Consider the following 25,575-nt stretch of genomic DNA (forward strand, 5'->3'; position numbering starts at 1 on the left):
AAATACAGTGATGTAATATCTGACGTCATCAGCAGAGGATTGCGGTCGCGTGAGTTATAGTTGCCTGCACTAACTATAACGGGGGAATTTCATTGGTTTTTTACGAGTGAAATGTCCACCTAACTATAACCTGTGTGAAACCTATGGTTTTTTAAGTGAATTTGCAAGGTTTTTTAAATGCTAATTCCTAACTATAATGTGTGTGAAACCTATGGTTTTTTAAGTGAATTTGTATGGTTTTTTAAATGCTAAGTTATGTATTTATTAAAAAAATTTTCTCCAAGGTTTTTTTCACCCTTGGGGTTCCTTCTGTGACCCCCTGACAAACACTAGGGGGTCAGGAACTCTCTTCCCTGCCCCCTTTTCACATTTTCCACCTTTTTTCCACCTTTCCTTTTCAGTGCGACAGACAAAATGGCGGCCGACACTTCCTGATTTCGACCGATTCGAATGTTTACTGACATCTATCAACCAATCAGAATTTCGCTCGCGCACGGCACCGTGCGCGCACTGTGCGCGCACGGTGCGCGCGTATAGATATTTATATGCTTTTAAATACTATTTTCTCAGGAAATACTGAACAGATTGACACCAGACCTGCAAAAGGCACTTCCCTGACCTGAGGACTACCTCTCTGCCAAATTTCAAGTAATTCTGTTCAGCCGTTCGGGCTGTACCTTCGACTAAAGATCCTATGGAAAAATGCATGGGGAAAAGCAGAAGATTGCGGTCGCGTGAGTTATAGTTGCCTGCACTAACTATAACGGGGGAATTTCATTGGTTTTTTATCAGTAAAATTTCCGCTAACTATAACATGTGTGAAACCTATGGTTTTTTCAGTGAATTTGCAAGGTTTTTTAAATGCTAATTCCTAACTATAACGTGTGTGAAACCTATGGTTTTTTCAGTGAATTTGTACGGTTTTGGTTTTTTAAATGCTAAGTTACTTTACGCCATTCGTGGCGTGCGCGCCCACTTAACGCAGTTCGTTCCGTTAGTGCCGTGCACGCACGGTGGGCACGCGGTGCGCTACGCGCACCGCGTGCCCACGTTACGCTAGATGGGCCATGTACGCACGATGCGCTTCGCGCACCGTGCGCACATGGAGGACATATGATGCACTTCGTTTTGAAAGGTAATATTTTAATTTTTCGTATATTTTATAAGCCATGCACAAATGGTGCCCTTCGGGCACCATTTGCACACAGGGTGGAGAGAGTGTGGATAATTTTTTTTTTTATTATTTTTTTGTTAAATATTTTATTTTATCTTATCTGTAATAAGCCATCCACAATTGGTGCCCTTCGGGCAACAATTGCACACGGGGTGGAGAGAGTGTGGATAATTTTTTTTTTTTATAATTTTTTACCGTACGCGTACGGTAAGCGTAATCGGCGAAATTACCGAAAAAATAAAAATTCCGTTTTTGGCCTTGGGGGATCTTTGGGGACTCCCTCAACATGGCTATGTGTGTGGGAGTTGTCTAAACAGCCCCTTTACATGTTTTTGGGCTTTATATTTTAAAAATCACTCTCAGTGCGAGAGAGAAAATGGCGGCCGCCGCTTCCTGGTTTCGGCCGATTCGAATGTTTACTAAGATCTAAGAGCCAATCAGAATCGCGCTCGCGCACGCCACCGTACGCGTACGGTAAGCGTACCGTAAGCGCACCGTAAGCTGGCTCAGATATATATATTGATTTAAAGGCTATTTTCTCAGAATCTACTGAACAGATTTACACCAAACCTACAAAAGGCACTTCCTTGACCTGAGGACTACCTCTCTGCCAAATTTCTAGTAATTTTGTTCAGCCGTTCGGGCTGTAGCCCTGTCTAAAGGTCCTATGGAAAAATGCATGGGAAAAACGCGTTTTGGGGCCCCCCTTTTATCTCAGCCCCCGCTTGACGAATCCCCCCGAGACTTTCAGGGTAGGAGCAGAGCGTAGCGCCCCACCTATTTTGAAAAATTCGCGAGGATACGTCGACCGGCGCCAAAGTTATTCAAAATAGAATGTTGCAGATTTCCTATGAAAACGTGGTCCTAACAATAACTACCTACTGGCGACCGCCAGTAGGTAATATATATGTTTATATATATATATATATGTTTATATCAAGAAGCGGAGTTCCAGTCGTGCACTCGGATCTTTTAAAGAAATCACCAAAATCCAAGGGTCATTCAAAAGGGGTTTATTCAACTCATAAACCCTGACATGACGCATTTCACCCGCTGGGGGCTTGATCACACAACAAGACTTACATTAGTTAAGGATTACATACTCCTCCGGTAATCGACATTGAAATGGAAAGAGGACTAATTGTTATGTTTGCAAGCGCCATTTTGCATTGGTTAAAACGTAAGTATATTAAGTACAATACGGTTTCCCAAAAGTAAATTTAAGCGGGAGGCACATTAGTGATGTTCATATTAGGTTATCCTTGCTTATCTCTCAACTGCTAGATGTGACCAGGACCTCATAACGTGTCCCTGTGACTTGGTCTCTGTCCAATCACAGCTCCACTTTTTCTGTGAACTATACAAAAGAATTAGGAGGAAGTTGCTAGTCACATTTTTGAAGTCGGTGAAAATCAAGCAATGCAGACCTGCATTATTATATCTACAGCTATTACAAACAGACATGGTCTGTCACACTGTTTACAAGTACATTTCATCGTCTGTTAGCTTACGGAAGCTGGTGGGAAAGTAATTATTTTCCATCTTCATAACCCCACCAGTTATCATTTAACTGTTCAGCTAGTTTTGCATACAGCTATCGGACCATATAGATGCATAGGCTCCACGATTGCATCATACTCAGGGAAAGAATGGACTTTTAGTAAACATGACTATGGTAGCGAGTTCTGAGTATAACGAACTCTTCTTTATATAATATGCGTACTTTTTGTGAATGTAGGCCCACGTCATGGAATCTCAAGTATATTTTAACTTTTTGTACTACAATTGCATTTTATATGTATAGTATTTTTATTATATCTGCTATGTTTATCTTTTTAAATGTCAGAGTATGGCCTTCACGCTACTGGTCGTATTTGAGGGTGTTTTGTAGTTTTTAGCAGTCTTATACAAAGATTTCATGGTGAAATTTTATTGATTGTAACATAGCTCAAACTTTTGACAAGTGTCGGTCTGGAGAATATACGTCAACTTGATTGACATAGAATATGTATAAACTGTATGAATTTGGATCTTTTATGGAATATTTTTTCAACCGAATAAAGATTATTATTTACTGACTTACTCATCTCGTATTGAATTAAACCTTTTAATAATCACCTCACTCAACTTTCCCACCCGGAACTCCTCTACACCTTTATCTTTTTCCAAAGACATCCAACACCACCTGTCTACTAAAATGTTTCCAAAATACTGTCTCCAACAAAACCTTCACTCACTCGTCAAAAACATTAGAAGAAAACTGTCATCACATCTCTGTAGTCTAACATATAATTAATCCCAAAGCAATATGGCCGCCAAAGCTTGCGTGATTGTAACGCGAGTGTCAGAATGAAAACGCTTTTCCCATTTTAAAGAAATATTGGGTTGCACCTGAGCTTTATGCGCTGAATAGCTGTTACCGGTGTGCGTGGCTAGAGCTCGGCTTGTACCTGATGTAATTGCACGCGGATGAGAAGCAACTGGCACTCATGGTTCGCGCTAGAGCAAATGTACCTGATCTAACTACTTAGCCTACTCTAAATATGTGGAGAAGAAAACCTAATCAGCCCTCTCCTAAAAGGGAGGGATGCCTACGATTCCCACCAGTACAAGTAAGATTCCTTGTGTTCTTAATTTAAATGCTTAAATAATTTGTCCACACAGTTTCTTCCTCTCATGCATATACTATACACTGAACCCAATAAATTGTTTAAAGCATAGAATAAACATACAGACATATGTCCAATAAATTAAAAACCTTCAAAACCAAATATATTCTTTTAAATCTCCCCATACTATTCTAAATATACAGAAAAAAATGCCACTTATCTATTCCAGGAGCAGCATATAAAAGAGGTAGATCATTCCAGGAGAGGTCTATTTATGTTTTTATAGAAATATGAGAGGCAACACAAGAGAAAGCTGTATATAGGTAATACAACACAGGCACAAATTTTCAGTTCACACGAAATATTCGCAGTATTCAGATGTTCTTTATTCCAAGACGCAGTGCAACAATGTTCACAGCCAACGCGTTTCGCCCGAACATGGGCTTTTTCAAGGCTGTTTGGGAATCATACAAAGATATGGAATGTATCCTTACTCAGTACACATAGAGAATTCATTTACAAACCATAGTAAAAGCAAAACGAAGGGAAAGAGACGTTAAAGAGAAATGAAAATGAAAGGAAAAGAAAAGAGCATGCTGATGACAGATAGGGAAAAACGCCAACAAGTTGTTCCAAAGATATAAGTGCGTAATAGACCAAGTTGGTGAACTGCCGTGAGTTGACTTAGTCACCCATGTGCCCCGTGTGAGGCGTGCGAGAAACTGAACTGGCATAGAAGTGACAAAAGGCTAGCTCATGTGACTGGACAAGGTTGTCAAAAAAGAAATGCACGAGAGCACAAGGTCTTAAGCCCTGTTAGCGACACCTTAATACTTTCCCCAATTGGACAGGTGTCTAAAACAAACACGGACCCAATAAAAGATAAAAACTAAGGTGAATTATTTACGAAAGAGGAAGCGAGATGTGAAACGCTTACCACGCAATATTAACCGTAGATGCACAAAGTATGTTCCACAGGTGTCGTTGCATAAAGTGTAGGTAGAATCTATAGATAATAAGGCCACATATAAGTAAATTCTTAGGGAGAAATTAAAATCAGTTGTCCTTAAGGCTCAGAGACATAGAAATACACTCACCAAAATGAAGAGTGAAACGTAAATGCTCATAAGTCATAAAGTACATCCGGGATGAGATTTCTCAAGGAGTCCTAGTAGTATTAGGTCTAGGAAAAAATAAATATCAAATTTGAGAAACGAACTCTTTCGTGAGAAACTACACTAGGTAAAAGGGCTAGTATCTGCCCAAATGTAATACAAGTACGCCCTATCTGTAAGCGGGCCAATTATGATCAGTAAGGAAAATGAATAGCACCGCAAACTCGAAGTCAAACATGAAGTATTCGATGCAAGATCAGAGTGCCACTAAAGCGAACCTGAGTAAAGCAAAGCTAGATCCTACCCATGACAAAAAAAAGAGAAAAAAAAATAAAAAAAACTCACTTTATAGAATAGTATTCATTACAAATACACTTGTGTTACTGAAGCTTTACGCCAACATCGTCAATCAATCTGAAGAGCTGAACTACACGTATGTGAAGCCTCCATAGATAGAGCAAAGTCCCGTTAGCTACGTTTGACCGTAAGACAGAAATTCTAATCAAACCGCTACCCTTCTCAACCATATTCGCAACATGCGCATAGTTGCCCTACCCTAAATTAGCAGTTAAAAAGCCATCATACGACTCGAGTAAAACGTTTGGCTGAAGTACATCTATTGTGATAACAAATCTGTAGTAGAATGCAAGGAAGACACGCTAAAAACCCAGACCCATGCTTACTTCAAATAGAGTATTCCAGGTTGTACCTTCGGGGGGTCAGTAACGCCGTGCTTGCCGTCGTGCCGGAACGGTTACCAGGGGAAATGTCACAGTCAGCTTTATATTTCGGCGCCAAGGCGTGCGCTTCCGGGATGTCCCCGATAAAAAGTATAAACTAGACAGTGTAAGTATCCTAACTACTCCATCTTGGAGTGGTTCCGGTTTTCAACAAATGATGTCATGTCCTGTGTAGGGCAAGCACCAAGCTATCGGACGGATGTGCTGCGCCATCTTTGAATGGTTCCGGTACAGGGTAAATACTATTACGATAGCGTAAACATAGCCCGAATAATGTCCAACGTTACTTAAAACATGTTAATAAGATTAAAATTACGTAAGGGAGCGGTATTCGTCCAAATCAAAAACGGTTAGTCTGAAGGAAAACCGTAACGTTAATAAGTATGATTATGAATGCATTCAGAACGGAACCGGATCGTATCGAAACGAAACAATCGTGAGCATTTAAAGCCATGTGAAATCTAAGATGCACTTTAAGCAACATATGCAAAAACAAGGCTTAAGTGAGCCAAAGGTACACTGACTCCGTGTTACATAGACGCAGGGGGCCTACAATAAATTCAAAACCTTTATATTTTTCAAAGGAGTAAATCGTGCAAGATGCAGCAGAAACGACTGTAAAGCAGTCATATGTGTGGGACACGGTACGTCCTGAAGACATCTTATTTTTTATTGGATCCAATGTGTAAAAAGGTATAAAAGTCGTTTTGACAAAAAGTTATGAATTATGAGACTCGGAAAATACCCAGAGTCCGGGAGGATACGAGACCAGAGAGTAACAAGAATGGAACAAAAAGCATGGATGGAGTATATCCACACCAGTGACCGAAATAGTCCAAAAATTACACCATGTGAAGGAGTGTAATTAAGTTGATTCGATAGTACAGCCAACAAGAATAAAACATGAGTGAAACAGTACAGACAAAGAGATTACGAGTATCTTACAGTGTACGGGTATATAACATGTCAAACATGGACAGCACATCACAAAATACACATTTGTCAAATTTGAACACAAAGAACATAATTCACAGATAGTGACATGTTACAAGTCCAAACACATAGGTTTTTCAATAAGCATTGTGTCTCTCTACGCTGTACAGATTTATAGAAAGTAATGCATTTCGTTATCACTATTGAAACCTAGCGTAACTGATCGCAAAATACAAATCCATCTTGCCTCCAATTGCCTAAGTCTGAGTTCCCTATCCCCACCTCTATTCATTGGTAGAGCCACGTCGATGCCATGGAAACGGAACCTAGATCTATCCACTCCTTCTGTATAGGTATGTGAGACTAGAGCGTACGTAGTGTCTCCATGTAAAGCTGCTCTGCGATGCTCCTGTATGCGACTCTTGAGTGGTCTCACAGTGCTGCCCACATAGATTTTGTTACACCCACAGATCAAAACATACACCACATAGCTAGAAAGACAGTTAATGAAGTGGCGAATTGTGTAACATCTGTCTGTGTTGAACTTGAATGTGAGTGTTTTGTTACATCCCAGATGACAAATGTTGCACGAACTGCAGGTATAAAAACCAAGAGGTGTTTTGAGCCAACTTTGTTTCGGGGGGTGTGGCAAAGTGTAGCTGGGGCATAGGGCATCCCTAATGGTTTTACTTTTCCTGAAGGTCATGGAGGGCCTAGATGTGATTATGGTATTGACCCCCGACGCTCCCTTAAGAATTGACCAGTGTTTGCCCAGTATCTTAAATACCTCATGGTTGAGAGTGGAGTGTGTCGTGATGAAGGCAAGTCTTTCTTTGTGTTTAATGGTGTTCTTGTTGGCACTGTGGAGTAAGTCCTTTCTTTTGAGTTTAGCCGCCCTATTCTTTGCCAACTGTAGGACATCATGTTTGTATCCCCTCTGTTGGAGTCTGTTCAGTGCTAGTGTGGTTTGGGACTCAAATTTGTGATCTTCACTGCAATTTCTGCGAATACGTACCAGTTCTTCAAATGGGATAGCTTTTTTGGTACCAGTGCCCATCCAACATCTACCAAAAAAGCTATCCCATTTGGAGAACTGGTACGTATTCGCAGAAATTGCAGTGAAGATCACAAATTTGAGTCCCAAACCACACTAGCACTGAACAGACTCCAACAGAGGGGATACAAACATGATGTCCTACAGTTGGCAAAGAATAGGGCGGCTAAACTCAAAAGAAAGGACTTACTCCACAGTGCCAACAAAAACACCATTAAACACAAAGAAAGACTTGCCTTCATCACGACACACTCCACTCTCAACCATGAGGTATTTAAGATACTGGGCAAACACTGGTCAATTCTTAAGGGAGCGTCGGGGGTCAATACCATAATCACATCTAGGCCCTCCATGACCTTCAGGAAAAGTAAAACCATTAGGGATGCCCTATGCCCCAGCTACACTTTGCCACACCCCCCGAAACAAAGTTGGCTCAAAAAACCTCTTGGTTTTTATACCTGCAGTTCGTGCAACATTTGTCATCTGGGATGTAACAAAACACTCACATTCAAGTTCAACACAGACAGATGTTACACAATTCGCCACTTCATTAACTGTCTTTCTAGCTATGTGGTGTATGTTTTGATCTGTGGGTGTAACAAAATCTATGTGGGCAGCACTGTGAGACCACCCAAGAGTCGCATACAGGAGCATCGCAGAGCAGCTTTACATGGAGACACTACGTACGCTCTAGTCTCACATACCTGTACAGAAGGAGTGGATAGATCTAGGTTCCGTTTCCATGGCATCGACGTGGCTCTACCAATGAATAGAGGTGGGGATAGGGAACTCAGACTTAGGCAATTGGAGGCAAGATGGATTTGTATTTTGCGATCAGTTACGCTAGGTTTCAATAGTGATAACGAAATGCATTACTTTCTATAAATCTGTACAGCGTAGAGAGACACAATGCTTATTGAAAAACCTATGTGTTTGGACTTGTAACATGTCACTATCTGTGAATTATGTTCTTTGTGTTCAAATTTGACAAATGTGTATTTTGTGATGTGCTGTCCATGTTTGACATGTTATATACCCGTACACTGTAAGATACTCGTAATCTCTTTGTCTGTACTGTTTCACTCATGTTTTATTCTTGTTGGCTGTACTATCGAATCAACTTAATTACACTCCTTCACATGGTGTAATTTTTGGACTATTTCGGTCACTGGTGTGGATATACTCCATCCATGCTTTTTGTTCCATTCTTGTTACTCTCTGGTCTCGTATCCTCCCGGACTCTGGGTATTTTCCGAGTCTCATAATTCATAACTTTTTGTCAAAACGGCTTTTATACCTTTTTACACATTGGATCCAATAAAAAATAAGATGTCTTCAGGACGTACCGTGTCCCACACATATGACTGCTTTACAGTCATTTCTGCTGCATCTTGCACGATTTACTCCTTTGAAAAATATAAAGGTTTTGAATTTATTGTAGGCCCCCTGCGTCTATGTAACACGGAGTCAGTGTACCTTTGGCTCACTTAAGCCTTGTTTTTGCATATGTTGCTTAAAGTGCATCTTAGATTTCACATGGCTTTAAATGCTCACGATTATTTCGTTTCGATACGATCCGGTTCCGTTCTGAATGCATTCATAATCATACTTATTAACGTTACGGTTTTCCTTCAGACTCACTGTTTTTGATTTGGACGAATACCGCTCCCTTACGTAATTTTAATCTTATTAACATGTTTTAAGTAACGTTGGACATTATTCGGGCTCTGTTTACGCTATCGTAATAGTATTTACCCTGTACCGGAACCATTCAAAGATGGCGCAGCACATCCGTCCGATAGCTTGGTGCTTGCCATACACAGGACATGACATCATTTGTTGAAAACCGGAACCACTCCAAGATGGAGTAGTTAGGATACTTACACTGTCTAGTTTATACTTTTTATCGGGGACATCCCGGAAGCGCACGCCTTGGCGCCGAAATATAAAGCTGACTGTGACATTTCCCCTGGTAACCGTTCCGACACGACGGCAAGCACGGCGTTACTGACCCCCCGAAGGTACAACCTGGAATACTCTATTTGAAGTAAGCATGGGTCTGGGTTTTTAGCGTGTCTTCCTTGCATTCTACTACAGATTTGTTATCACAATAGATGTACTTCAGCCAAACGTTTTACTCGAGTCGTATTGTGGAAATGTGGATTTTCCTGGTCAGTTATGTCCCCTATCTTGGACCCCAACGGTTCTATGTGCATGTCACAAGTACATGTATGTTCCCTCCAGTTCCAGTTATGAAGACGCAAATACATGTGCGTCCACCGTCAACATGTCCTCTGTCAGATCCGCCATGAATAGGCCGGATATTCCATTCCTAAATATGAAAGGCCACCGGCTTTATATGGTTCACTTATGCCACTTTACAGTCCAGGCAAGTAGGCCCTGATTCTGTCATCAAAACTCCTCTTGCCTTCTGCCTCTGAAAGCTCCAGTCCGAGCCCGCATCTGTGACCATGAACTTTGTCTCATTCTCTGCGCGGCTCACGAAGCCTGACATCAGCCTACTCTCTGCCAAGAACTGTATTTCACCTTCGAATTATCTGCCTCCCCCTCAGCCGATGCATTCCTGCCTAGTAGTTTAAGTAAACATTCTTCCAGTTACCAAGCAAAAAGGCCCAGCTTCTCTGTCCTCATGCAAGTAAATTCATAGCCCTGTTACCATGGAATATTCCTACCCCCTCGCATTCAGTGTAGACACTTAGACACTTGTACACGCACGCACAGTCAGTATAGAATAGATTCTGTCCGAGAGCCCTTCTTTTGTGGATAACATAGTTCTTTAAACATAGGATGTTAGATATGATTTGGGATTAGGTTGACTTGACCCCCAGACTTCTCGTCTCCACATATAGAGCTAAATGTCAAGTCCCCGTCACCCCCTAGTTACACGTCAATTACACGTCATACTGCTGCGCGCGCATTTAGGCCAAGTATTATCTTATAGATCCACCTATGTATGACATCATAACCAATCATGTTCCTTTTTACTCATTATTACACCCATTTTCGGTTACGCAGACCAAACGTCAATGTCCTTATCAATTGTTACGCCTACTGTATTCACTTCATTATAATGTATGTACTATAAAAGTTACTTCTTGTCAATAAAGTATGTACTTCACTTCCTGAACCCCCGTGGTGATGGAACTTGGAGCATCCGATTATAATCGATCATTGGAATAAAGCCCATTCCGAAACTCTAATATCACGGATTCTGCCTCTCATTTTTACTGAGCTATTTTATAATGTTTCTGTATCAAATTCAGTCCCGGTAAAGGAATTTTTATTTACCACATGATGGCGCCCGAACAGGGACACTTTCTCATCTCACGCGCCGGCGGTGAGTAGCAGGCCCGGTCTCCTGCCACAGCTGGACGGACAATAACGCGTACCAGCAGGATTTCCTGTATCTCCCTCCGGTCAAGCGGGGGCGACTGAGACTGCGATCAACACCCAGACGAGGCGGTGAGAAGTGCGAAGTATCCCGACCAGAGCCTAGCTGAGAGAGCAAGATCCGAGGTATACAGAGACCCACCAGTTCGAAGTCAAGCCCAGTTTCCGACGAGGCGAGTCGAGTCCAGTCCGGTTCAAGTTCAAGTTACCGAGGCCTTCCGTTTCCGAAGCTACCCGGTGAGTACCATTACTGGGGAGGCATTTCTGACGTGCACATAGGTTGTGCCGGTCAAGACGGGTTTGGGTACACAAATCCGGTCTGCACTGTTTTAGCAGTGTATCTGTACTGTTTAACAGTATATCAAGTATTCCGAAGTATCTAGTTATTGTCAAGAATTATGCTTGGTGGTCAGTTATGCAGACGATCATCATTGTTGTTTATGTTAAAGGTTAAAAAAAATGCTTAAATGTTCAATGTTTAATGTGTTAAACGTCCTGCATATTGTGGTATGAATGGTTGTTCATTAGTGTGCTTTTTTTAAGTGTGTTCAAGATTAAGTATCAGATCAGCTGTCAATATGCCGCTCTTTTCGAAATTAAGACAGATCACTACTAGAAAAGGGGTACTTGAAGAAGCCGTCCCTATTCCCCCCAGGGATACTCCAGGGCACTTCATGTATCACAAACATGGCTTAGACGCTATATTATTTCTTGATTTATGGGTAGACTACACCAAGGGATTACCAGAAAGTCAGAGATGGCCCGCAGCGGGAACCTGGGATGCAGAGTGCATCATGAAAGTCGAGGAAGAGTTATGGAAAAGGAAAGTCAGACAGTCACAGAAAGACGCCGTCGAGTTATGGCGTAAAGAATCTCATAGACGTACAGAAAAAGCACGTAGACAGGAAGAGAAGAGTAAAGAGAGTTCAAACAAAATTCGAGAAAATCTATTAATTGAGGAAGGTATCCGAGTGAAATCAGAACAAGTAGACAGACAAAGAAATGCCCTTATGAATGGTATGTATCCCCTTCTGGCCGAAGGATTACCTAAGGCTACTCCAGAGATACCGAAAGACTTGCCACCCCCATTATTCCCAATCAAGGTACATCCTAAGGGGCATCCTAGAACCGCAGAAGATGTTTTTCTTTCCTCATATTTAGATGACGCAGCTCCCGAGTATGCTAATTCCGCCCCACGTAGACCGCATACCAGGGAGGTCCAACGCCAAGATCCAGCACCCGTATCCCTACAGCAACAAATCGAGTCACAAGTTCCGGCAAGCACATCTGTTTCTGCATCTGTTCCTACAGGTACTTCTATAGCTGAGTCCACACCTATAGTTGCTGTGTCACGTTCAACGAATCCTTTCACACCCGACGCTCCAGACGGGGCCACGGGAGGTGCTACCAATATTTTTTCTACGCCACCTAGAATAAATAAACTTATTTTTCAAGAGTCAGCGCATTCACGTACACCCAAATTCGTAAGTGATCGTACGCTTAAGGAACTTCTTATAGATTGTAGATATGACCCGGTGCTCGGTAAAGAGGACGAAATGATCCTGGCATCATTACGTATCAGACGAGCCGCAGGGTATTTAGCGAAGCTACCAGGAATGACTGCGCATCTAGATAAAATATATCATTTTGTTCAAACAGGGCGAGATCCAGAATGTATTAACAGAGCTATGGAATACCAGAAAGTAGAGATACAGGGGGAACTGTTACGTTTCCTCATAAACTGTGTGATCAGAAATCAAGACCGACCGGGGGTAGATCCGGAAGCAATGAAAATTCTTACAAGATGGAGCCAGAATATATCAGAAGGGAGACACGATAAGCAAAATTGTATAATAGCCATGTGCCGAAAGATCCGAAAAGAAATAGAACGCCTACACGAAGAGAGATTAGAGGCAGACGAGTTCGAACAAAGCGAGGAAGAAGGGTCAGGACTGCCCGCCGGACAGTCAGACACCATAGCCTATGTAGGTAGAGGAAGATCTTGTAATAGGGATCAGACTAGATGTCATACTGACTCAATACGTCCAATATGTCCAGATAATGACAGGAATTTCCAAATACCTATAATTAACATAAGGTCTAACGAGCATTCGTTCCAAACCGCCGACAAACTACTCCGAGAACGAAGGGGTTATCATTTTCTCGATTCTATGGATGAACAAGATTTAGCCAGGGCAGCTGTCCACTGGGTGGACAGTCCCGGAAAATATAGTGATGCTACAGTAGTACGCACATTTTTGAATCTCACCCCAGATGAGCAGAGGTTAGCTGGGATTTATATGATTCAACAACTCATTATACTATATCAGAGTCAGCATTCGGACCCTGGTCCCTTACCTGACATATTGACTGAATTGCGTATGAATAAATGGAGAGGTCCAGGTACTAAATTAATTAAAGAAATTCTAGTATCAAGAAAGCAGTATATTCTTTTTGTATGCTCAGAGCATGTCTCATTGCCTGTCAAGGAAAGAACCACGTATCACCTGGATAGACAGAATCCCTTACGAGAAGTACACCCAATAAAAGGCGAGGACAATCAGTTTAAACGTGTATTTGTATATACGCCCATATCGAAAATAGAATTGTTAGAAATGAAGAAAGTGGTACCCAGTCATGACAAAGACCCAGCGGGTTTTCACCGAGAAATTAAAGACATGTTACTCATGGGAGAGTATACCTACCCCGACATTATGACAATATTAAAGGTGTTGATGCCTGCTGGCATTTATGAGAAACTCAAGGAAAAAGAGTGGGAGGTAGGTGACCAAAAGATAGAATGGTCAGCATTAGAAGCAGAAGAAAGGGCCCGAGGTCCAGGTTCGGGGCTTGGGGACAAAACTAAAGCACTACCAGGTCTACTAGTACAGGTACTGCCACGTTTACTATCTACGAAAAAGGAAGATTGGGGTACAATTTCAGCCTGTAAACAGAAGCAAGATGAAGACACTAGCGATTACTATGCCCGATTCGAGAAATGTTTTGGTATAAATAGTGGCATAAAAGCAAGTAGCGAATCATACCCGCATCTGTTTGTAACAAAATTAGTGGAGAATGCCCTGCCCCCAGTAAAGAATAGAGTATTAAAATTCGAGAGTACCTGGCAAGGTAACACTCCAACACAAATGTTACAAATGTTACAGTACCACCACAATAGAATTAGAGAGGAACAAGAACATGAACACAGACGCATGAAAGACACGAAAATGAAAATGCTAGTTTCCCAGACAGTTCCAGCTGAAGGACATAAAAAGGGTATGACACATTCCGATTCAGCAGGACCTGTAAAAGGGACATGCAATTATTGTAAAAAGCCAGGTCATTACGTACACGACTGTCCAGTTTTAAAACATAATATCGCCATAGGTAAAACACAAGAAAGATCACGGCCACTAAGACAAGATCAGAATGAACAAGGAGCTATGCAGCATGCCCAGGCCATGCCAGCCGCACAACAGCCAATACAGTTTGTGCCCGCTGCACCACCGTTGCCTGTTGCTGCCACACAGACAACAACACGACAAATGTATCAGACTGCACAGTATGAATATCCTGAGTATCAACGTTACGCATGAACTAGCCTAGAGAGGGAAGTTGACTTGCCCCTTATCGAGATTCCTGTAGATCAAGAAGGACCTTATGTACATAGTGAATTATTAGGTCAAGATAGAAAATTTTTACTCGATACAGGGGCAAGTCGAACAACTATAAAACGTAGTGAAGTTCCAGGGGCACCCCTCTCAGGCTCTCAGAATATTTCCCTTGGTTTTTCAGGAAAACCCATTGTTAATGAAGTATCACAGCCTCTTCCACTTACGATAGGACCTCTGACCCGAACTACAGATTTATTGCTTACTAAATCATGCCCAGAAAATCTGTTAGGAATTAAAACCCTGAAAGCCCTAGGAGCCATAATATGTTGTTCTCCGGAAGGAGTAAGGTTGTTTTTACGTGATTTTAAAGGTCACTATGTATCTAGAGACATGGATCCCCGACTGCAGACTTTACCTACACATCTATGGGCACAAGGCCCTACTGATGTTGGTTGCATGAATATTACACCATATCGAGTCACACTAAAGGCAGGAGTGGTGCTACCACGAATGCGACAATACAAGTTACCACCAGATGCTGTAGTGGCTTTACTACAAATCATTGACGAGCTTATTGCCCAGGGAGTAGTTGTAGAAACAGACTCCAATGTATGTAATTCACCGATAATTCCGATTCTTAAACGAACAGATCCTACAGCTCCGCCAGTATATCGATTGGTTATTGATCTGCGCGAGTTAAACAAATGTATTGTGCCACAATTTCCTGTGGTCCCAGATATCTCGTCATTATTGACAGCTATTGATTCCGAAGCAACATTCTTTACTGTAATTGATCTCAAAAATGCCTTTTTCAGCGTCCCAATAGATCCGGAAAGCCAATATTTGTTCGGATTTAGTTTAAATGGGCGTAGCTTTAAATTCTCCCGCGCACCTCAAGGATTTACAGAAAGCCCCAGCATCTATAGCCAAGCATTGAAACGAGAACTTGACAGTATCCACATGCCAGTTAACACCGCCTTGCTTCAATACGTCGATGATCTGCTGATCACCGCGAGAAGCGAACCGGAATGTGAAAAAGCATCACTGACAGTTTTACAATTTCTAGCCGAAAAGGGGCACAAGGTGTCCCCTTCTAAGCTGCAATTCTGTGTCCAGCGAGTTGTTTATCTTGGACACTCGCTGTCCAAGGAGGGAAGGCAGCTTACACCCGACCGCATTCAGTTAATAGCTAACATGTCAATACCCAAGACACAAAAGGAGGTGCGGGCTTTCATAGGCCTCACTTCATATTGTAGGCAGTGGATCCCTCAGTATGCATTTCTAGCAAAACCACTCATTCAATTGACAACACAGGAGGCAGCCACATCGACTGTTCTCCCTTGGACTCAGGAACACACACAAGCTTTTGAAAGCTTAAAGAAAGCTTTATGTCAAGCACCCGTTTTAGCAACGCCATGTTACAGAAAACAGTTTACACTCTTTGTTACAGAACGCGAAGGTACTGCCTTGTCAGTACTCACACAGGAACAAGCAGGAGCACGCAAACCATGTGCTTATTTTTCTAGTACATTAGATCCCGTAGCTCAGGCTTTGCCTGCGTGCCTGAAATCAGTAGCAGCGACAGCTTTAGCAATCAGACAAAGCGATGCCATAGTGTTAGGACATCCATTGACAGTTCAAGTACCACACGCAGTAGAGGTTCTTGTGAATAGAACGCAAACACAACACTTGACTATAGCGCGACTTACAGGATACGAGCTTACATTGTTTCAGCCACATATAGAAATCAGACGCTGTAACACATTGAATCCTGCCACACTTTTACCAGTAGTCGGAACAGACCCACTAGCCCATGACTGTATTGAAGTTATTACAATAACAACAAAACCCAGACAAGACTTAACCGATGTCCCATTGTCAGATCCAGACCTGACCTTGTATGTAGATGGTTCATGCATGAGAACAAGTACAGGAGAGTTAGTAGCCGCCTACGCAGTCACAACAGATACTGAAGTCATTGAAACTAATCGTATAAATACTTTGTCAGCTCAAGCCGCAGAACTTATCGCTCTGACACAAGCCTGTATTCAAGCCATGAATAAAAAAGTCAACATATACACTGACTCACGTTATGCATTCGGAGTTGTACATGACTTCGGCGTGCTGTGGCGAGAGAGAGGTTATTTAACTTCCCACGGTGCCCACATTCAGCACGGACCCCTCATTCATGCATTATTAGATGCAATACATCTACCCACTGAAATATCAATTATGAAATGTAAGGCCCATACGAAGGTTATTGATATCATTTCCCAAGGCAATGATCTAGCCGACAGAACAGCTAAACTGACTGCTCAAACTCAAACCCCCGACATGACAAAGACAATAGTCCCGACACCGACACATTGTATGACAGTTAAAGATCCTACTCTTGACGTAATTGACATACAGACACATGCTACACCAGACGAAATAAAGAAATGGACTGAATTAGGAGGGATCCAAACGGACCAAGGATGGATGATGAAGGAAAAGTCTGTATGGTTCCTTCCTGATTCAATGGTCCAAGTTATAATTAACACTATACATAGTCCAGCACATCTAGGAGAAAAAGCTATGCTAGACAGCATTCAACACATTTGGTTCAATAAACATTTACGAGCAGCAGCAAAACAAAAGGTCCGTACCTGTATGATCTGTTGTCAGTTCAACCCAGGAAAAAGCGTTCCCGTAGAACAGGGTGGATTTCATACTCCTAATCATCCTTTTGAAGTACTCCAGATGGACTATATCCAGATGGAACGATGTCGAGGATTCAAATATGTTCTCGTAGTTGTTTGCGCTCTGTCCCGTTGGACGGAGGCATACCCGGTTTCAGATTACACTGCCCCGACTACTGCCAAACAGTTGGTTCGAGAATTCTTCCCACGATACGGTTTACCACGTGCTGTTCACTCAGATAACGGCCAGCCGTTCTCATCCGAATTAATGAAACACGTTTCACTTCTGTTAGGATATCAGTGGAAATTCCACTGTGTCCGACATCCCGAGGCAGCAGGTCTCGTAGAAAGACATAACCAGATACTGAAAATCAGAATGTCCAAAATATGCAGAGAGAAAGGTGTCGACTGGGTAGTAGCGTTACCAGTTGCACTCTTTTACATGAGAATGGTAGCACACTCTCGAACAGGGCTATCCCCGTATGAGGTGATCTTCGGTAGACCACCAAATATGTGGGGGACGCCTATACCACGCAAAATAACTGATATTGACTGTAATATGCTGACAGATTACTTGGCTTCCTTGATGTCTGCACTACAATCTTGTCGTTCACAGGTAGCTGCAGCCTTTCCCGACAACACTGAGGTGAAACCCCATGACGTTGTTCCGGGTGATCTTGTCGTTGTGAGGAATTTCGACCGAAAGACTCAGCTGGAGCCCAGGTGGAAAGCACCCAAGTTGGTCCTGTTGACCACAAGGACAGCCGTGAAGATCGAGGGCCGCAAGGGCTGGATTCATTCAAGTCATATCAAGAAATTTCATGGACTATCCTCGGATATAGACATTGTGCCCTGCACTCCCTCACAGACTGATTCAAAACTTCCCTTTGTTGAACCGAATGACTCTGAGAACTACAAACTAAAGCTTAGGCCCATCAAGTCGAGCAATTTGATTGTTTAAGTCCTCTCCAAGGTGAAGCGGTCGAATTGTCTCTGACATGTATCCCTTGGACCTGAGTAGAGAAAATACCCGGAAAATGTTGAAACGACAGGCGTATTGTAAATCACTGCGTAGCCACTGCATAGTGACATTATTAATTTTGTTTTTATTGAGTCTTTTAATAATTATTACAAGTATGTTGTTGCACATATATTACCCTATTTCTAGACATGTTTATAATGTTGCTGCTGAACATTCTTTTAGTGACTTACCTCCGCATGAATTGTCTTATAGACTTGCGCTGCGCAATAACACTTTCATTAGTATGTTACATCATTCCCATCAGACTAGTAATGCCACCAATTGTTGGGTGTGTGGCCGACTCCCTCCCTATCAGAATTACGAAGGAGTCCTGCCTTTCTTTCCACATCCATTTACACATAATGGGTCCTGTGGAGCATGGTTTAGTTTAATCAATTCCATAGACTCAGACACCGCGGTTTACCAAGATCATTGGATATGGGGAAACCTGAACCTAGTTTTACTCAAGGTCTGCTACCCTGACAAGGAGGGTCGCCCCAAAAGAACAGGAACTGATCTAGAAAATGAAGTATATGGATTAGGTAATTTTACACCTAATCTCATGATTCTAAATGTCGTATCCGAAATTGAACTAGTCTTACCCACCATGTCAGTATTCCCAGCGAAGGGTGAATTGTGTGTAAGAAAGGTTGGTTCCATACATATGGGCCATAGTAAATGCACTACTATAGTAGAATTCAGTGATCAAGGAAAATCTTCATTTAAAGCTTCTCGCCACTCCTACTTTATATGTGGTCAGACGGCATATATGCGTCTACCTCTAGATTGGGATGGTACCTGCTACATTGCATTCCTTTTGCCACCTGTTTTCCTAGCTCCTCCTGATTATTACAGAAATATTCATTTAGTACACAACAGAGAGCGGAGAGATCTCCCCATTGTCGATTACACTGAGACGGCATGGGACAAGTATGTAGATTTTAATAAAGGCATCTTTCCCTATATAGGTACTGTTACTAATAGTAAGCTGATACGTAGATTAACTAGAACCCTTGAAGCAGTAGTGAATGAGACTATTTCCGCCTTAGGCAATTTAACGGAAGAGCAGTCTGCTATGCGGATTGTTGTGCTTCAAAATCGTCTTGTCCTTGACGTCATCCTGGCTGATAGGGGCGGAGCTTGTAGGGTCATCGGATCAAGCTGCTGCGTATTCATACCAGAAAATTCGCCATCTGTATATAAAGCCATCACTCGCCTTCATAAGATTGTAAGCCAGATACACCAGAACCCAGGCACTTGGACTTGGTCCAGTTGGTTTTGGAATGCGGTATCAGCCTGGGGATGGAGAGTTTTATCCTTCCTAGGTATTGGCCTTCTCATACTAATTAGTTGCTGTCTATGTCTACAATGTGGACCAGCGATTTGTGGTCTGTGTGCCACATCGTGCATTCCACATCAAGATTTTCATTCAAGATCACGGAAGAAGAAAGAAGAACAAATGATGCTACATGAACAGATCAATGGATTGATGAAGATTGATATCTCTTGAAGGGCAAGTAGGGGACAAGGAGGGAATGTGGAAATGTGGATTTTCCTGGTCAGTTATGTCCCCTATCTTGGACCCCAACGGTTCTATGTGCATGTCACAAGTACATGTATGTTCCCTCCAGTTCCAGTTATGAAGACGCAAATACATGTGCGTCCACCGTCAACATGTCCTCTGTCAGATCCGCCATGAATAGGCCGGATATTCCATTCCTAAATATGAAAGGCCACCGGCTTTATATGGTTCACTTATGCCACTTTACAGTCCAGGCAAGTAGGCCCTGATTCTGTCATCAAAACTCCTCTTGCCTTCTGCCTCTGAAAGCTCCAGTCCGAGCCCGCATCTGTGACCATGAACTTTGTCTCATTCTCTGCGCGGCTCACGAAGCCTGACATCAGCCTACTCTCTGCCAAGAACTGTATTTCACCTTCGAATTATCTGCCTCCCCCTCAGCCGATGCATTCCTGCCTAGTAGTTTAAGTAAACATTCTTCCAGTTACCAAGCAAAAAGGCCCAGCTTCTCTGTCCTCATGCAAGTAAATTCATAGCCCTGTTACCATGGAATATTCCTACCCCCTCGCATTCAGTGTAGACACTTAGACGCTTGTACACGCACGCACAGTCAGTATAGAATAGATTCTGTCCGAGAGCCCTTCTTTTGTGGATAACATAGTTCTTTAAACATAGGATGTTAGATATGATTTGGGATTAGGTTGACTTGACCCCCCAGACTTCTCGTCTCCACATATAGAGCTAAATGTCAAGTCCCCGTCACCCCCTAGTTACACGTCAATTACACGTCATACTGCTGCGCGCGCATTTAGGCCAAGTATTATCTTATAGATCCACCTATGTATGACATCATAACCAATCATGTTCCTTTTTACTCATTATTACACCCATTTTCGGTTACGCAGACCAAACGTCAATGTCCTTATCAATTGTTACGCCTACTGTATTCACTTCATTATAATGTATGTACTATAAAAGTTACTTCTTGTCAATAAAGTATGTACTTCACTTCCTGAACCCCCGTGGTGATGGAACTTGGAGCATCCGATTATAATCGATCATTGGAATAAAGCCCATTCCGAAACTCTAATATCACGGATTCTGCCTCTCATTTTTACTGAGCTATTTTATAATGTTTCTGTATCAAATTCAGTCCCGGTAAAGGAATTTTTATTTACCACAGTATGATGGCTTTTTAACTGCTAATTTAGGGTAGGGCAACTATGCGCATGTTGCGAATATGGTTGAGAAGGGTAGCGGTTTGATTAGAATTTCTGTCTTACGGTCAAACGTAGCTAACGGGACTTTGCTCTATCTATGGAGGCTTCACATACGTGTAGTTCAGCTCTTCAGATTGATTGACGATGTTGGCGTAAAGCTTCAGTAACACAAGTGTATTTGTAATGAATACTATTCTATAAAGTGAGTTTTTTTTATTTTTTTTTCTCTTTTTTTTGTCATGGGTAGGATCTAGCTTTGCTTTACTCAGGTTCGCTTTAGTGGCACTCTGATCTTGCATCGAATACTTCATGTTTGACTTCGAGTTTGCGGTGCTATTCATTTTCCTTACTGATCATAATTGGCCCGCTTACAGATAGGCCGTACTTGTATTACATTTGGGCAGATACTAGCCCTTTTACCTAGTGTAGTTTCTCACGAAAGAGTTTGTTTCTCAAATTTGATATTTATTTTTTCCTAGACCTAATACTACTAGGACTCCTTGAGAAATCTCATCCCGGATGTACTTTATGACTTATGAGCATTTACGTTTCACTCTTCATTTTGGTGAGTGTATTTCTATGTCTCTGAGCCTTAAGGACAACTGATTTTAATTTCTCCCTAAGAATTTACTTATATGTGGCCTTATTATCTATAGATTCTACTTACACTTTATGCAACGACACCTGTGGAACATACTTTGTGCATCTACGGTTAATATTGCGTGGTAAGCGTTTCACATCTCGCTTCCTCTTTCGTAAATAATTCACCTTAGTTTTTATCTTTTATTGGGTCCGTGTTTGTTTTAGACACCTGTCCAATTGGGGAAAGTATTAAGGTGTCGCTAACAGGGCTTAAGACCTTGTGCTCTCGTGCATTTCTTTTTTGACAACCTTGTCCAGTCACATGAGCTAGCCTTTTGTCACTTCTATGCCAGTTCAATTTCTCGCACGCCTCACACGGGGCACATGGGTGACTAAGTCAACTCACGGCAGTTCACCAACTTGGTCTATTACGCACTTATATCTTTGGAACAACTTGTTGGCGTTTTTCCCTATCTGTCATCAGCATGCTCTTTTCTTTTCCTTTCATTTTCATTTCTCTTTAACGTCTCTTTCCCTTCGTTTTGCTTTTACTATGGTTTGTAAATGAATTCTCTATGTGTACTGAGTAAGGATACATTCCATATCTTTGTATGATTCCCAAACAGCCTTGAAAAAGCCCATGTTCGGGCGAAACGCGTTGGCTGTGAACATTGTTGCACTGCGTCTTGGAATAAAGAACATCTGAATACTGCGAATATTTCGTGTGAACTGAAAATTTGTGCCTGTGTTGTATTACCTATATACAGCTTTCTCTTGTGTTGCCTCTCATATTTCTATAAACATGTTGTATTTGTGGTCTTTCAAGCAGCAGGCCATTTGAGGTGGGCAATACTAGCACTACTGCAAGGTGACAGGTCTAGGCTGTGCACTCGTATATAACCTAGCTGCTTTTTTCTCTAAGCTATAAAGGTCTATTTATGTGTTGGAGAAGATTCTAATTCTAGACGGCTGGTTTTTTGTGATGTTATGTACTTCTTTAAACTGCTGTGGGAGTGGCATTAAAAGGATCAATGCATAATGATAATCTCCAGTCTTGTAATGAAATCTGTATTTCTAGGAACACAGAGCGCTGCAGCCAAAGTACTTCTAATCAAACAAGATTGAGAAAATCATCAACTGTGGTGGTCATACTGACTCTCTCCAGGAACCTACCTGTGTCTGGGGAGGAAAACATTGTTCGTATAAAATGTGTATGCCCTGGTCTACTGAATGAAAGGAGTGCGCTGCTAAGAGGGTTTTTTAACCAATGCAGCATTCGCTCATACAGGCAGGCCGTGATTACATGCTTTAAGGCAACGGACCCCACACTTGAACTATCGTTTTGCACGCAGCAAAAAAAATGGAAACATGTGTGGTTATGTTGCTCTAAGCTTACTAATGTTTTATGAATCTTTCCTTTTTATCCAAGACCACTGCGACGGTCATAATCGTAACTATTGGAATTCTATCACTTATTGGATGGTTAGGCATGTTTAACGGAATACCGCTGTAATGTATTTCAAAATAACTTAATGTATGCTAGGGTTTTTAATAACTAGCCCCAAGAAAATCTTAACTAATGTAAAGGACAGTTAAGAACAGCAGAAGGCTTAGATTGCGCTTTAAAACTCTATAAGTACTTTACTTCTTGGATGGCATTTTTATGGTAGACAAGTAAAGTGGATCACTTAGCATGCACTTTAAGATTTGATATGCTCTTTGCCTACATGCTGGCACCACTTTAATCTCATTATAAACGAAGATGGCAGCCTTATAATAGATCCACGGTGCTATTGTCATTGAACTTGTCTTTTAAAAATGTTTTTAAAGTTTAAATCTGCAATGTTTGTTACTTCACACTTTAAGATCTGAAAAGCACTCTATACACACGTCTCTATTCTTATGCAATCTTAACTTACAACTGTCGATGATTTTAATATTGCAATCATTGTATGGTGCTATTGCAATTAAATTTGCTTTAAATATGTTTTATAATGTTTTTAATGTTGCAATGGTTTAAATTAACCAAGCAATATCAATAAACTTGAACTACCAGTGTCCGCTGCTTCATGTCTTGCTCCTGAAAGCCTACCACGATCTACCAAACTGCTTCCGCCGGTGGTAGACGCCCACCCAGTATTTGAAGTCTGGGCTGCTCACATAGAGTTTAGGATTGCCTCATGTACTTGGTAGACTAGAAAGGCTGTGGTCCAGAGGACAGATGTGAGAAGCGTGCTTCCAATTTCCAGGCCCCTCACTTGGTCCTATAAATTCACCAACAGTGCCCTTGCTCTCTTCTCATTACCTATGCTTGCTCAGTCCCAATATCCTAGTGTTCTACCTTCCTGTGGTGGCAATGATCAGGCAGGGGTTTAGAAGCTTCAAATCACTCTTGCAAAAGATGTGAGACGTTTTCCCATAAGGTGTTGACATCCTCCAGTTGTTGGGCTCACAAAAAGATTTTGTTTTCAACCAGAGGCTGAAAATCTACATTCTTCCACATAATTTAAGCAATGTGCAAAGAATGATGCGGTCTTTCTTGTGGAAGTTTTTTTGTTTCAAAGGTCCTGCAAATTCATAAGAGACACTTCTCAAAGCAGCAAATATTTAAAGAGGGCATTTGCGTTTATAAGAAAATCAAACAGTTTTCTTGATGGCTTGACTCCTAATGTGCCTCCCCCCACTTTAGTTTATAATTAATAAATATTTTATATATAGTACTGTTCAGCGGAGCTGTTTCTTAATGGAAAAGTGTGCCCATTGTGGTAATTCTGGTAAATCCAAAACTTACGCCATGTTTTAAAACCTGTAGGGATGCACAGAATAAAAGAGGCACACTTTTTATCACAAGAAGTGAGCACATGTGCATACTTTACTTAGTATAACATTATATGTTTTACACAACCTGTGTTAGTATGGAAGGCTGGAAGAGGATTAAGTTGTAATAATAGCTTTCATGGGCTTTCTTGTAAGACGAAAGTATAACTTTTTGAGGACTAACATTTTTGAATAGTATCTGATGACTATAGTTTTCAGCATTCAGAAACCTAATTTTTTGATATAGCATAGTGATGTCATTTCTACCATTTTGAAATCTGGATGCCAATGTAGGTAATAAAGCCAATGCATTTGCAGTACAATTCACTCTAAATGAAATAACATGATGCATAATTTCCCTTTACTGGAGGCATATTTGTCGTTTTTCTAACCTCACAATATGGTCAACTCTGACACATAATTTGTTCCTCCATTATCTCATATTTACATCTGGCCTCTGTATATGTTATTTGATCTTCAGTCTGGGCTAAATGTATAGTTTATTGCAATAAAAGAATTGAGTACATATTTATCTATTTCTAAGTTCCAATTTTCTTTACATTTGACTATTACAAGGATGACTTTACCTGTCCTATAAATCCACTGTATTAACAACCATGACCATTTGTCATATTTTTTATAAATGTACAAGGATCCCCTCATTGTCAAAAATTAAGCGAAACAACCTTTTTGTGAATTTCAATACAAATATGATTTATTTGCTCTTCTGAGCGTATTTCATCTTTTGAGCATCTTGTGAATGGAGCCGTTATTTCTCTAGATAATTCCTTAAGGAATCAGTTTCATTCGTGTGTATCTTAGTATCTTGGGAGGTTCAAATATATACTAATATCACTCTGATTTTCTTAGAGAGATCTCAACATCAATCCCCAAAAAGTGCTTTGAATGATTACTGTTAATTGCATTACTCCGGGTCCTTCTTTCGCTTGGCTTCCTGACTACATGAGGCCTCACGCACATCTCCCAATGCTCCCCCTAAGCTAATAAACACCCCATCTCCCCTTCTTACCTCCTGTATCATCAACAAGCTCTACTGAAATCAGTTGGCCTCGACTGACAAGGCG

Source organism: Triturus cristatus, chromosome 3_1, assembly GCF_964204655.1.
Source record: "Triturus cristatus chromosome 3_1, aTriCri1.1, whole genome shotgun sequence".
In the NCBI taxonomy this organism is placed as follows: Eukaryota; Metazoa; Chordata; class Amphibia; order Caudata; family Salamandridae; genus Triturus; species Triturus cristatus.